Below are 14,416 nucleotides of genomic sequence, written 5' to 3' on the forward strand. Positions count from 1 at the left end.
CGTGCTGAGTAAAGGAAGGCACTTTTACTCCTGATCAAAGTCTACAAGCTCATTTATTCGCCTTGGTGAGAGGAAAAGGTACAGAAGCAGATTTTCATCATGACTCCTCCTGCTGCATTATCAGAACACTGTCAACAACCCTGGGCGATGCCCTGGCATAGGGCAGCCTCTGAAGTCTGCTGCCAAAGACTTGCAGATGGTTTGGCCATGAAGTTTGCATGAAGATTTAATGGCACAATCTTTAATTAAAAGGAAGTGTTTAGTAAAATATAAGATATATATAGCCACAGTTAATCCTCCAAAGTAGTATCCAAATGAATGGGGTAAAGGGGGTGGTCACTTTTGTGCCACTTTAGGTGGCCATTTTACCTTAATGTGACCCTTTCCACCATCTGTGTGTGGCACAGACGAAAACATCAGAAACCGCCCCTCCCCCTCTCTTAGGGCTCTCCACTGGGCTCGGAACACAACCCAACCACCTCCTCTACCTTCAGGCCCTTCTTCTTCTGGCTTATGCTCCATTTTGGATCCCATCTCACATTCTCTCTGCTCTCTAGGCTGAGGGAGCAGCAGGAACCTGCAGCCTTAGCAGCTCTGCCTGTGCTGTTCCCTCTCGTCCTTCAGGGCTGAGCTGAGTGTCATCTCCTCTCTGACCACCATCCAGCAGTGTCCTTGTCTGTCTTTTGTTTTGGTTGTCAAATGATCTTTAATTGAAATATTTTCCTTTGTAGTTCTTAGCTGAGCAAGCCATGCATATTACTGTGTAGTTATTCACCAACGCAATTACTGTGCTAGGTGCTGGGGATTGATAGATGACACACAGTCTCTCCCTTCAGGGAGCTTAGCAAGGGAGACAGACAAGTAAACGAATGGCGGCATTGTGAATGAACTAGCTGGGCATTCATGAGGGTAGTGGCATCAACACTGCAGTCCTCAGACCGGGCAGTACCGGATCTTTTTAATGGTTCCAGTGCCACATCTGTAGGGCAATGTTGACAATCTCATCAAAGTCGTATTTCCACTATGCTTAATGTTTCTGTTGTGGTGGTTTTATTTATTTATTTATTTATTTATTTATTTATTTACTTACTTACTTACTTATTTTTGCTTCTTTCTGTCTCTTGGCGGTTCTTTGAGGGCTTTGATGACCAGGGCAGAGGCAGAAAGCACTACCTCAGTCTGTCCCTGTCTGTTCTGAATGGTCAGTTTCTTTCTTTTTTTTTTATCCCCACCCGTGGACATTTTTTTGATATTTTGTTCAGATAGAGTGGGAGGGAGAGAGAGAGAGAAACATCAATGTGAAAGGGACACATCGAGTGGTCGCCACCCACACAACCAACCAGGGCCAGGGACAAACTGCAACGGAGGTACGTGCCCTTAGCAGGAACCCAACCCGGGTCTCTCCAGACCGCAGGCCGACGCTCTAACCACTGAGCCAAACCAGCCAGGGTGTGAATGGTCAGTTTCACTATAATCCTCAGATCCTTCCAATCACTGGTTGCTTTGGTGATGTCATCACCGATCTTTCTTGAATATAGACCCAGGGGGCCAACTCTTGGGAACCAGGGCAGATGTGTCACCAACCTTCCACTGGGGTAACTCAGGTATACAATTTTGATCTTACTGCGGTCGAACTTAGGTGGCATAGTGGAGGTGGCTGGTGTCAGATGAACCCAGATTCTAGACAACAGAAGAAAGTTGTACCTAGACCTCTTCTGAGCCAAAAGCTAAAAGCTTGCCTGTCTTTTTTATGGTTGTTGTTAATCCTCACCTGAGGATATATAATTTTTTTCCATTGATTTTTAGAGAGAGTGAAAGGGAAGGTGAGAGAGAAAGAGAGAGAAACATCGATGTGAGAAAGACACATCAATTTGTTGCTTCCCGCACCATCTCAAATGGGGCCAAGGATCAAACCTGCAACCCAGGTATGTTCCCTTGACTGGGAATCGAACCTGCGACCCTTCAGTGTGTAGGTGCTCTTACTGCTGAGCCAAACTGACCAGGGCTTGTCTTTTTTTTTTTTTTTTTTGTGATACGTGCCCCTAGCTGGACCGAACCTGAGACTCTCTGGTCCGCAGGCCGATGCTCAACTGCTGAGCCAAACTGGCCAGGGCAAGGGCTTGTCTTTTTTATAAATCACTGTATCCCCAAGAATGCTTGACAAATAGATGTTCAATATATAGTTGTTGACCGAGTGCGCAAAGGGACAGGACCATTGCCACCTTAAGCGGTTCTCACTACGTTGTTTTCGGAGTCTTATCTGTCCTGACCTCAGGGCTGTTTTCAAGGTGATGCTCTAAAGGTTTTAAAATTTTTGGTTGGTGTGAAAGGTATTTTTTATTTTTTATTTATTTTTTTCCTCACCCGAGGACATTTTTCCATTTTTTGTTCAGATGGAGCGGGAGGGAGAGAGAGGAACAGAGAGAGAGAGAAACATCGATGTGAAGGGACACATCGAGTGGCTGCCACCCACACGACCAACCAGGGCCGGGGACAAACTGCAACCGAGGTACGTGCCCTTAGCGGGAACCGAACCCGGGTCTCTCGGGACCGCAGGCCGACACTCTAACCGCTGAGCCAAACCGGCCAGGGTGTTAAAGGTATTTTTTAAAACATAGAAAAAGCAATCCTTTTAGTTTGTGGGCTAGTAGATATTGCTTGAAATAGTTGTAGCAATTCCTGGACACCATTCATTTCCTGATTTCACCTGTTGTGCTCCCCATAAGCACTAAATGCACATCAGTGTAGCTCATGTTTTCCATCGCCGTTTTCTAGATTTCTTGACACATTGCCTTCCTTATTTCTAATCTAACAAGGAAACCTAGTTTTACAGCTTTTTATCCCACTTAAAATTATTCTACAATAGCAGTAAGAAAATTGACAAAATGTGTTTCATACTATTTGCGAAATTATTCAAAAAGAGTTGGTCGGTTTCAAAAAGGGGCGAGTAGAGCTCACCCACAGTATCCCCTGACCCAGAGATGGTTAGCGCCAATGGCAAGGGTCCCAGCTAAGGGCCAGAAGCAGCAGGTTTAGGACTTCAAGGAACCAAGGACTTGCTTCTAAGCGTCATTAGGAGGTGCTCTCCTGGAGAGAAAGAAATAAGTAGGGGCCAGAAATCCTTTCCAAGGGAAAAAAGAGTTAAGGAGAAAGTAAATGTTTGATAATCTTATGAAAATATACAAATGGCATAGCCCTGGCCGGTTTGGCTCAGCAGTTAGCGTGTCAGCCCATGGACCAGAGAGTCCTGGGTTCGGATCCGGTTAAGGACATGTGCCTTGGTTGCAGTTTGTCCCCAGCCCTGGTTGGGGTCGTGTGGTTGGCAGCCACTAGATGTGTCTCTCTCATATTGATGTTTCTCTCTCTCTCTTCCTCCCTCTTTCCCTCTGGCTCTATCTGCAGATAAATGCAAAAATAAATGTCCTCGGGTGAGAATAAAAAAAAAAATGGCATAGACCAGGGCTGTGAGGCTTATATGTTCACCCCCTGCTTTATTCATGCATCCATTCAACAGACATTTGCTGCATCGCCCAAATGAAGTCCCAGATGACAGTGTAAGGATGAATGAGCCTTGGGTCTTGACTCCAAATAGTTCATATTACATGGTCAAATGATACCGTGTTTGTGAAACTGGCTTGTGAAATAGCACAGCACCACAATGTGTTGGTTGTTTTTCCAACATTTAATACAGTGGTTGGTATGGAACAGGTGTTCAGAAATAGCGGTTGAATGAATGAATAAGGAGCAGGACGGAAACAAGCCAGAATACATGACTACTGGAGATTGTTAGGGCTGAAAACCACAAAGGAGATCTGTGTGATTCAGGGAAACACCAAGCAGGGCTCCTTGATTGTTCCAGAGGTTGGGAATTCAATGTTCTACCCACCTCATCTCTTAACCACCTGACCTTGGGCGACAGAATACCACGAGACCACCACTTTTGATGTGCTATATTTGTGAATTGGGCTCCATCCTGAAATGTGTTGAAGTAGCTGGAGTTAGAATAATACATGACTGTTTCTCAATTGTAAATCCCTTCAAATCCCCTGGAAGAAAACAGATAAAACTGTTTAACAAACATTTTATTTTCTGAGTAGGAATGTGGTCATCTCAAATGGGAACCGTGGGTTAAATTATAACCTTATGCTGGTACTTACATTAGCTTGTCTTTCTCCTGTTGATCTTCAGGAAGCTGCAATGAGAATTTAATATCTAATTTGGAAATTAATTAGCTTGTCAAGTTTTGACACTTACTAGTTTAAAGACATTTACAATAATTGTGCCAAATTAGCTCCCTCAATTTATTATATCATAAAGTGACCATTAGTGGATATACATATAATAAATAAAAACTTTTCAAAGGCTGTTTGAGCATCAAAGCCGATATAGCTCTTAATCTGTGCCAGGTCAGGGAAGAAATGTGGCCAGAAACCACAGTGCAGAGAAGTTAAACAGCTCTCAAAGTTCTAGAATGAGTTGGAGAGAAGTCAGAATTTAATCCTACGATCTCATAAATGTTTCATGACTATAATTATTACTTGAAAGCTATCAGGTAGTATAGACATGTACTACTATTGTGGAATATTGAGTAGTATGTCTGCATTTTTCAACAGAGAGATTACTTTGAGGGTAAATTCATCGTAAGTGGTAAGGATCTATTTTCTATTAAAACATGTTGATATATTTCATTATATGGTAAATAAATATTTATTATTGAAAAATTAGAAAATGTAGAGAAATGAAAAAGAGGAAAAAAAGAACACTCAAAATCTCATCCTGTAGGGAAAAATCACACACGTACTTTCAAAATTAGAAAATGGGATTATACTATTTATAACAGGAAAATTACTCAGAACCTAAGACCAAAATGTCTGTTTTCATATTCCTGTACTAGAAAAAGCAGCACGTAGGAAGCAGTAGAGGTGAAGGCTGACACTTGTTTTATAAGTTATAAATACAAAGGAAAAATGAAAACTTTGAAAAAAATACCTTGATATTAAGGCAATTTTCATATGTTGCCTTATATTAGATTTGTATGGTATTACTTGAGGTTAGAGAACTTGAATTATTTATTTCCTCTGCTTAGTCCTCATAAATGTTCATTAAATTGTTTAATGACCGGTAATGTTCAGGTGTTCCCCTTAATCTATTAGGTATTGTAGTGTTTATTTTATTATTATTATTTATTTATTTATTTATTTTTTTAATCCTCACCCAAGGACACTTTTTTTGCATTTATCTTTAGATAGAGCAGGAGGGAGAGAGGGAAGAAGAGAGAGAGAGAGAAACATCGACAAAGAGAGAGACACATCGACTATTTGCCACCCACACAACTCCAAACAGGGCCGGGGACAAACTGCAACCAAGGTACATGCCCTTAGCAAGAACCGAACCCAGGTCTCTCTGGACTGCTGGCTGACGCTCTAACAGCTGAACCAAACCGGCCAGGGCTGTAGTATTTATTATACTCAAGTATCAAGCTTGCCAGGAATCAAGCCTGGCACCGTACTATATACCTAGTAGATACTCAATGAGTGTTTGTTGAATAAGTGAATTTATGTACAGTGTTTAAACCATAGTTTCAAATACTCTTTGAGCGAACAAACCTAGGATGTTGTATTCCACATAGAGTTCACAGGTCATAACACTCTTCAGAACACAGTTTTCTTACGAGACTTGAATAACATGCACCGAGTGCAGGCTGGCACCATTACAGATACTAAATGGCATGCTTCATAAAGTGCCCCAGAGTCTATCTGGCTACTAAGAGAAAAATTTGATTCATGGCAACAATGAATGAAGACCTTTAGGAAAGTTTATCACAAGGAAGAAAAAAATAGGCCAAGCATGCTGGTTTAACAATTCCCCACCAAAAAATAATAGTTTATTTCAAAGGCAAGGGGAATTCTAGAGAAGAGGGAATGACTTGCTCAAGGTCATACAGCTAGCTAATGGCAGTGATAGGACTAGATAGAACCCATGTCCCCTGAATCCTGAATTATTGCTTCTCTACCACCATGCTCTGTAATAGCATATGTCCTACAAATGCTGGGTCAGTGGTCTCAGTTTTGAATACTTTCCTTTTTTTTTCTTTTAATTTTTATTTATTTATTTATTTATTTATTTATTTATTTATTTATTTATTTATTTTTTTGTATATGCCCCTAGCAGGAACCGAACCTGGGACTCACTGGTCCGCAGGCCAATGCTCCAACCGCTGAGCCAAACCGGCCAGGGCTAGAATACTTTCACATCATATTTCTAATGAAGAAAAGCAAATGCTTACCATCCTTACTGTAGACAGAATGATGGCCTCCTAAAGAAGTCCATATCCTAGTATCCTCTGAACCTGCCCTGTGAATGTGTCACTTTACATAATAAAAGATGATTAAGGTAACCACTGAGATAAGAAGATGGGCCCCAAGTAGTCATAAGGGTTAGTATTAGAGGAGTCAGGAGTGTCAGTCAGAAAAGGAGCCAAAGAGTAGAGTGGTGTGGCCAGCTCATGAAAAACGCTGGCAGCCTTTAGAAGTTGGAAGAGGCAAGGAACAGATTTTCCCTTGGAGCCCCCAGAAGGAACCAGCCCTGATTCCACCTTGACTTTAGCCCAGTAACCCATTTCAGATCTCTGACCTCCAAAAGGGTAGGCCATTAAAATTGTGGTAGTTTGTTACAGTAGTAATAGGAAACTAATACAATCTTCATTTTAAAGTAGTTCTAGCCCTGGCCGGTCTGGCTCAGCGGTTAGAGCGTGGGCCTGTGGTTCAGAGAGACCCGGTTCGGTTACTGCTAAGGGCGCCTACCTCAGTTGCAGTTTGTCCCCGGCCCTGGTTGGGTCGTGGGGGTGGCAACCACTCAATGTGTCCCTTTCACGTCAATGTTTCTCTCTCTCTCTCTCCCTCCCACTCTATCTGAACAAAAGAATGGAAAAATGTCCTTGGGTAAGGATTTAAAAAATAATAATAATAAAAATAAAGTAGTTCTAATTTTTTTTTTAATCCTCACCTGAGGATATTTTTCTGTTTATCTTCAGATAGAGTGGGAGGGAAGGAGAGAGAGGGAGAGAGAGAAACATTGACGTGAGAGGGACACATGGAGCCCTTGCCTCCCACATGACCCGGAGCAGGGCAAGGGATGAACCACAACCGAGGCACCTCGCCTTATCCAGAATCAAACCCATTACGCATTGGTCCGAGGGCCGACCCTCTAACTACTGAGCCAAACCAACCAGGGCTAATCTATTATTTTTTTATTAGACTATTGAAGGTTGGGAAAGGTAGATAGGTGGTAGAAGAAATCCTTTTGCTCTATGGGTGGTCAGCTATTTTCCATTTTGTATTTCAAAAGCTTTGTAATGTTTTGTGTTTATCATATTTATCTGTTTTAATTTCTCTTTTTGATCAAGCTCTGTTTTCATATTCCATTCATATTTTTTCTACTCTTATTTAAGCAAATTGTTTTATAAAGAGCTTAGTAAGGCACAGCCAATGTGGCTCAGTGGTTGAGCATCGACCCATGCACCAAGAGGTTGCTGGTTTGATTCCTGGTCAGGGCACATGCCCAGGTTGTGGGCCAGATCCCCAGTGGGGGACATGCAGGAGGCAGCCAACTGATGTTTCTATCTCTCTCTCCCTCCTCCTTTCAATCTCTCTAAAAATCAATAAAGAATAAAAAAAAATTTAATTCAAAGAGCTTAGTAAGGTCACTTACTAAGTCAGGGAGAGTCAAAATTGAAGCTTCTATTTGTGCCTTTTATACAGACCTCTCACATAGGTCTCATTCTTTGTCTCCATCCCAATTCTTTCTTATCTTTTTTTTCTCAAGCTCCCCCTTTCCTCCAGCATCTTCTTTTCTATCCCTCTGCTTCATTTAATTCTGGTTAAATTGCTTAATCATCCACTTTCTTCTTCTCTTTTTCTCTGGTGCTCTCTCTTACACTGTTGTATTCTTCATTTCCATCTGATCTTGCTTAAAATAGTCTAGACACTTTCCCTGCTTTATCCACACTTCCCAGAATTTGTCACCCTGAGGCAGAAAACCAATCAGAGGAGTCAGAGACCCTCAATTTGAAGGGTTTTCAAAGATCATCTAGATCAACTACCCACCCATTTATGTTTGAATTCATACTTTGTCCCTGGTATATTTGACAAATAACTTCCTTCCGCAAGTTTATATTGTTTTCAAACATGTGTGTCAGTTATATACTCAGCCTTTCACGAACATCCCCAGAATGGAAAGCTCATTCATCAGGAAATTCTAAACTGATTGGTTTAAAATTCCACTCCTGGGAGAGGGTGAACTTGCAACTAGGTTAGTTATTAAGTTTTGGTTTGGTGACTTGAATCAGCAAAAGTGACTCCATTTTGGGTCTTCTGTTTCTTTTTCACAGTACTTTATTATGTATATTAGTTTGCTAGGGCTACTATAATGAAATATCACAGTCTGGATGGTTCAAACAACAGTAATTCGTTTTCTCACAGTCCTGGAGGCTAGAAATCTAAGATCAAGGTGTCAGCAGGTTGTTTACTTCTGAGGCCTCTCTCCTTGGTTAATAGATGTTGGCCTTCCTCCTGTGTCTGCACATGGCATCTCCCAGGTGTCTCTCTCTCTCTCTTTGTATGTCCTTCTTTCCTCTCCTTATAAGGATACCAGTCAGATTGAATTAGGGTCCACTCTGATCGTCTCATTCTAAGTTAATTACCTTTTTATAGGCCCTATCTCCAAATACAGTCACACTGTAAGGTACTTGGGATTAAGGCTTTAATGTATAAATTTTGGGGTGGGGTGGGTGGGTAGAATACAATTTAGTCCACAACACTATGATTCCGATTTTATTGTAAAATACATATTTTTTAAAAAGACCGAGGGCCTTGGAAAACCCAGAGAAAACCATAAAGATAAGGGGGTTAATGATGGCCTTGGGAAACACAGAGGAACCATAAAGAGAAAGAGATTATTGATTGCCCTGACCTCTGTAACAGCTCCTCTCGCCCCCTTTTGTGTCAGCCCCACCCCCCCCATGGTTCCAAAAGCGGCGCCAAGGGAATGTAGTTTTTGCCTTTAAAAGCGGGCTGCAGGCCGCGGATTCCCGCAGCTTCTTCGCCAGAGTCTTCGAACTCTCGCTCTTTTTTAAAAAGTCCACCGCATCGGCTCGCCGCGAGCCCACCATGTCAGACGTGGCCGTGGACACGGCGCCGAGATCACCAAGGACTTACAGGAGAAGGAGGTTGTGGAGGAGGCAGAGGATGGAAGAGACGCACCTGCTAATGGGAACGCTGAGAAGGAGGAAAAGGGGGAGCAGGAGGCGGACAATGAGGTAGGTGAAGGAGGGGAGGAGGAGGAAGAGGAGGAAGGTGATGGTGAGGAAGAGGATGGAGATGAAGATGAGGATGAGGATGAGGAGGCTGAAGCAGCTACGGGCAAACGGGCAGCTGAAGATGATGAGGATGACGATGTTGACACCAAGAAGCAGAAGACTGATGAGGATGACTAGACAGCAAAAAAAGGAAAAGTTAAACTTAAAAAAAAAAACACACAAAGGCCACCGTGACGTATTCACCCTCCACTTCCGGTCTCGGAATCTAAACGTGGTCACCTTGGAGTAGAGAGGCCCGCCCGCCTGCTCGCCCACTGCGGGCAGTGCCACGCGCAGATGACACGCACTCGCCACCACCCAACCAAAACCACAAGGGGAATTTGCAACAGGAGAGGGAAAAAGAACCCAAACTTCCAAGGCCCTGCTTTTTTTCTTAAAAGTACTTTAAAAAGGAAAATTTGTATTTTTTATTTACATTTTATATTTTTTACATATTGTTAGGGGTCAGCCTAATCTCAAAGGAGAAAAAAAACCTTGTAAAAAAAGCAAAAACAACAACAAAAAACAATCTTATTCCGAGTATTCCAGTAACTTTTTGTGTATGTACTTAGCTATACTATAAGTAGTTGGTTTGTATGAGATGGTTAAAAAGGCCAAAGATAAAAATGTTTCTTTTTTTTCCTTTTTTTGTCTATGAACTTGCTGTTTATTTTATTTTATTTTTTGGCCTGTTTGATGTATGTGTGAAACAATGTTGTTGATGTATGTGTGAAACAATGTTGTCCAACAATAAACAGGAATTTTATTTTGCTGAGTTGTTCTAACAAAAAAATAAAAATAAAAAATAAAAAATAAAAGCGGGCTGCAAAAATACTTGCTGCTGTTGATTTGGAGAGAGTCCTCGCAGCCTGCAGATGAATAAAGTACTCCTTTTATTTACAATTCGGCTGTGCATCTCTGATTATCTTGCTGACATGTTACAAAAAGGTGAGTATTTTAAAAAAATGAATAGGGTAATAATGTTATTTTATTTTATTGCTTTTTTATGATTACTTTTATAATTGGGAAATACATTTCTGTTGTTTAAAAATTAGTGAGTTTGGCCCTGGCCAGTTTGGCTCAGTGGTTAGAGCGTCGGCCTGTGATCCAGAGAGACCTGGGTTCAGTTCCCGCTAAGGGCATGTACCTTGGTTGCAGTTTGTCCCCGGCCCTGGTCGGTCGTGCGGGTGGCAGCCACTCGGTGTGTTCCTTTCATGTCGATGTTTCTCTCTCTCTCTCTCTGTTCCTCTCTCTCCCATTCTACCTGAACAAAAAATGGAAAAATGTCCTCGGGTGAGGATAAAAAAAAAAAAAATTAGTGAGTTTGATTCCTGGTCAAGGGCATGTACCTGGATTGCAGGTTTAATCCCTAACCCCAGTTGGGGCGTATGCAGGAGGCAACCAATAGATATTTCTCTCTCTCCCTCCCTCCTTCCTTTCCACTCTCTCGCCAAATCAATGGGGGAAAAAAAAATATCCCTGGGTAAAGATTAACAAACAAACAAAAAAAAAAGTGAAAAAATTTCCCCTGAAAACATGGGACCAAAATTGATGTGTTCAATTTCAAGGTTTGTGATTCTTTAATTTTAAAAAATTCTATTCAGAAAATATTTGTTGCACACCTACAAAGTTCTATAAGACATCATCTGACCTACCTGAAAATTTTTATTGTAGTTAAGGAGACCAAAAATGACTCTGCTGATTATGAAAACTGCTATAAATAAAATAAAGAAACCTAGAGGAAGAATCAATAAAGGCCTCACAGAGGTGACTTCCATTTTAAAGTTAAACCTGGAAGACAGAGTAGGATTTAACCATTCAGAAAAGGGGAAAGATGTAATTCAAAAGTGGGGTCTGCAGGGAGGCAGGTAGAGAGGTATTTATACCTATTCCTGAAATAAGTAGCAAACCTTTAGCCTGAAGAATAGTGTTTGGGCAGGATATGGTAGAGGAAGAATTGGTGGAGGCAGAGATTTTGGCAGTGAGATTAGTTAGGAAGTCATTATATGGTCCATGAAAAATGATAAGGAATCATTAGGCAGCTAGATGAAGAGAAGGGGCCCAGTCAGAAAACCATCTGGGGCTAGAGTTGGCAGCATTGTATTTGGGGGAACTAGAAAAGAGGTATATCAAGGAGCTTATTCACCTGGATTTGGGAGGATTAGGGGGAATACTAGGAAAAAGCAGGTTGAGAGGATTTCTGAAAGAGATGAGGAAGTGAAGGTCAGAGAATTAATTCGATTTCATTTCTGAAGAGCAGATTTTTGTTTCTTTTTAAAAAAAAATTTTTTTTTCTATTGATTTTTTAGAGAGAGAGGAAGGGAGAGAGAAATAGAAATATCGATGTGAGAGTGATACATCAAACAGCTGCCTCCTGCACGCCCCCTTCTGGGAATTGAATTCACAACCCGGCATGTGCCCTGATCTGGAATTGAACCAGGACCTAAGTCCATGGGACAACGCTCAATCCACTGACCCACACCGGCCTGGTTGAAGAGCAGATTTTTGCAACAAATTCTTCATTTATCATTTGTTACAAGTCAATGTTGAAGAATTTTTGTGCATGTATTTTTTAAAAAGATTTTGAGAGAGAGAGAGAGAGAGAGAAACATTGATGCTGTCTCCTGCACACCCCCTACTAGGGATCGAGCCAGCAACCCAGGCATGTGTCCTGACGGGGAAGGGAACTGGCAACTTCTCAGTGCATGGGATGACACTCAGCCAACTGAACACCACCAGCCAGGGCTCTGTGCATGCATTTTAAAAAATTTGTTTCTTTATTGATTTTAGAGAGAGAGGAAGGAAGAGGGAGAGAGAGATGGAAACACTGATGAGCGAGAACATTGATTGACAGCCTCCTGCATGCCCCCCATTGGGGATTGGGCCCATAACCTGGGCATGTGCCCTGACCGGGAATTGAGCCAGCGACCTCCTGATGCATGGGTTGACGCTCAACCACTGAGACACACCAGCTGGGCTCTGTGCATGCATTTTTAAAAAATTAATTAATTTATTTTTGTTACAGATGTTTCTTTCTCCTATCCCCCCCAGACACCTCCTCCCTATTCCGCCCCCTCCCGACTCCCCAGCCAAGCATTGTTGTCTATGTCCATTGGTTACACATACATGCATATAAGTTGTTTGGTTTATCTCATCCCTCCCCCTGCTCCCCTCCTCTGAGGTTTGTCATTCTGAACCGTACTCCTTTCTATGTCTGTGGGTCTATTTTGTTCATCAGCTTTTTCTGTTAATTATATTCCACAAAAAAGTGAGATAGCATGGTATTTGTCTTTCTCTGATTGGCTTATTTCACTTGGCATAATACTCTCCAGGTTCCTCCATGTCATCTCATAGGATAAGAGATCTTTCTTTCTTACAACTGCATAGTGTTCCATTGTATATATGTACCACAGCTTTTTTACCCATTCATGTATTGATGGACACTTGGGCTGTTTCGAGATGTTAGTGTGCATACATTCTTTCTTTTTTTTAATCCTTACCTGAGGACATTTTTTTCATTTATCTTCAGATAGAGTGGGAGGGAGAGAGGGAGGAAGAGAGAGAGAAAAACATCAATGTAAGAGACACATCGACTGGTTGCCACCCACATGACCTCAACTGGGGCCGGGGACAAACTGCAACCGAGGTACATGCCCTTGGCCAGAATCAAACCTGCAACTCTTTGTTCCGCTGGCTGACATTCAAACCGCTATGCCAAATTGGTCATGCATGCATTTTTAACCAAAGCATTCACAATAAGGTTTCTAGGTTGTGTGTTTATGTCTGTATGTGTTTAAATTTTATTTCTGTCATAATAGTTCAGTAGTACTACAGCTTTTTACCAGATAATTACCATTATAGTACTATTCCTATTTGATGATTTGGAGAATAGAGACATAGAAATATGCTTTAGAATTTTCAGTAGCTACTAAGGTAATGCAAAGCTGTTGTTTGTTGGCTACTTAATTTAAACTATTAAAATGGTAGCATAGCAGGTATCATGTATTACATTACATACAGCATAACTGGAAATCCATGACCATATAATTTAGCACTTTAATGTGAGCATTTATGGTGAATTGGACTAGATGAAGAAAATATCTTGGAAAATGGAAAAGTGTTAATATTTCACTAAAAAATGAGGCTGTCCTAAATAGGAAAGACTGGCATTTCTGAATAGAGTAATGAGTCAGTAAGAATATTTTGGTTAATGAATAAGTTTAAAAAATATAAACTGCCTATATAGACAAAAAGTTCAAATAGATGTAAAGTTAATGTTGGCATTTAGTCTTGAACAGTTTCATATTTTTATATTTTATAGATCCTTTGATCTCATGATCTCAAAGTGCTTTATAAATAGGAACTCATTAAGGAACATACCATTACTATGAGGTAGTTATATATAAACAGTTTCATATTTTCAGATGGAGAAAGTGAGGCCAACCCAATATCACAATATGTTAGCTGCAGGTGTAGACATAGAAATGAATATAGTTTTTCTTGACAACCCAAATTTTGCTTTATTCAGTAGCTTATTGGCATTTAGAAGTAAATACTTTCTTTTATAAAGCATTCAAACAAGAAATCAGATTTAAGGTTTTCCTTTTGCTATTTGCAAAATAAAAATGCTAAACACCAGTTTAACACCTCACTTACATCAATGAATAGATCATCCAGGCAGAATATCAATAAGGAAACAGTAGCCTTAAATGTTATATTAGATCAAATCGATTTAGATATTTACAGAACATTTTGACCAAAAACTGCAGAACACATATTTTTTTCAAGTGCACATGGAACATTCTCCAAGATCGATTATATTAGGCTACAAAACAAGTCTCAACAAATTTAAGAAGACTGAAATCATATCAAGCACCTTTTCTGACTACAATGGCATGAAACCAGAAATCAACTACAGGAAGAAAACTGGAAAAAACACAAACACGTGGAGACTAAACAACATGCTACAAAACCACAAATGGATCATAGAGGAAATTAAACAGAAAATTAAAAAAATACTTGGAGCTTGGCCAATGTGGCTCAGTGGATTGAGCATCGTCC

At 40.8% G+C, this 14,416-nt stretch overlaps 1 pseudogene; it reads left to right on the top strand.

The window, feature by feature from the left end:
- The first annotated feature begins 9,167 nt into the window (after nucleotides 1-9,167).
- LOC118621923 lies at nucleotides 9,168-9,525 on the top strand (annotated as a pseudogene).
- The last annotated feature ends 4,891 nt before the right edge of the window (nucleotides 9,526-14,416 follow it).

Source organism: Molossus molossus, unplaced genomic scaffold (assembly GCF_014108415.1).
Source record: "Molossus molossus isolate mMolMol1 unplaced genomic scaffold, mMolMol1.p scaffold_m16_p_8, whole genome shotgun sequence".
In the NCBI taxonomy this organism is placed as follows: Eukaryota; Metazoa; Chordata; class Mammalia; order Chiroptera; family Molossidae; genus Molossus; species Molossus molossus.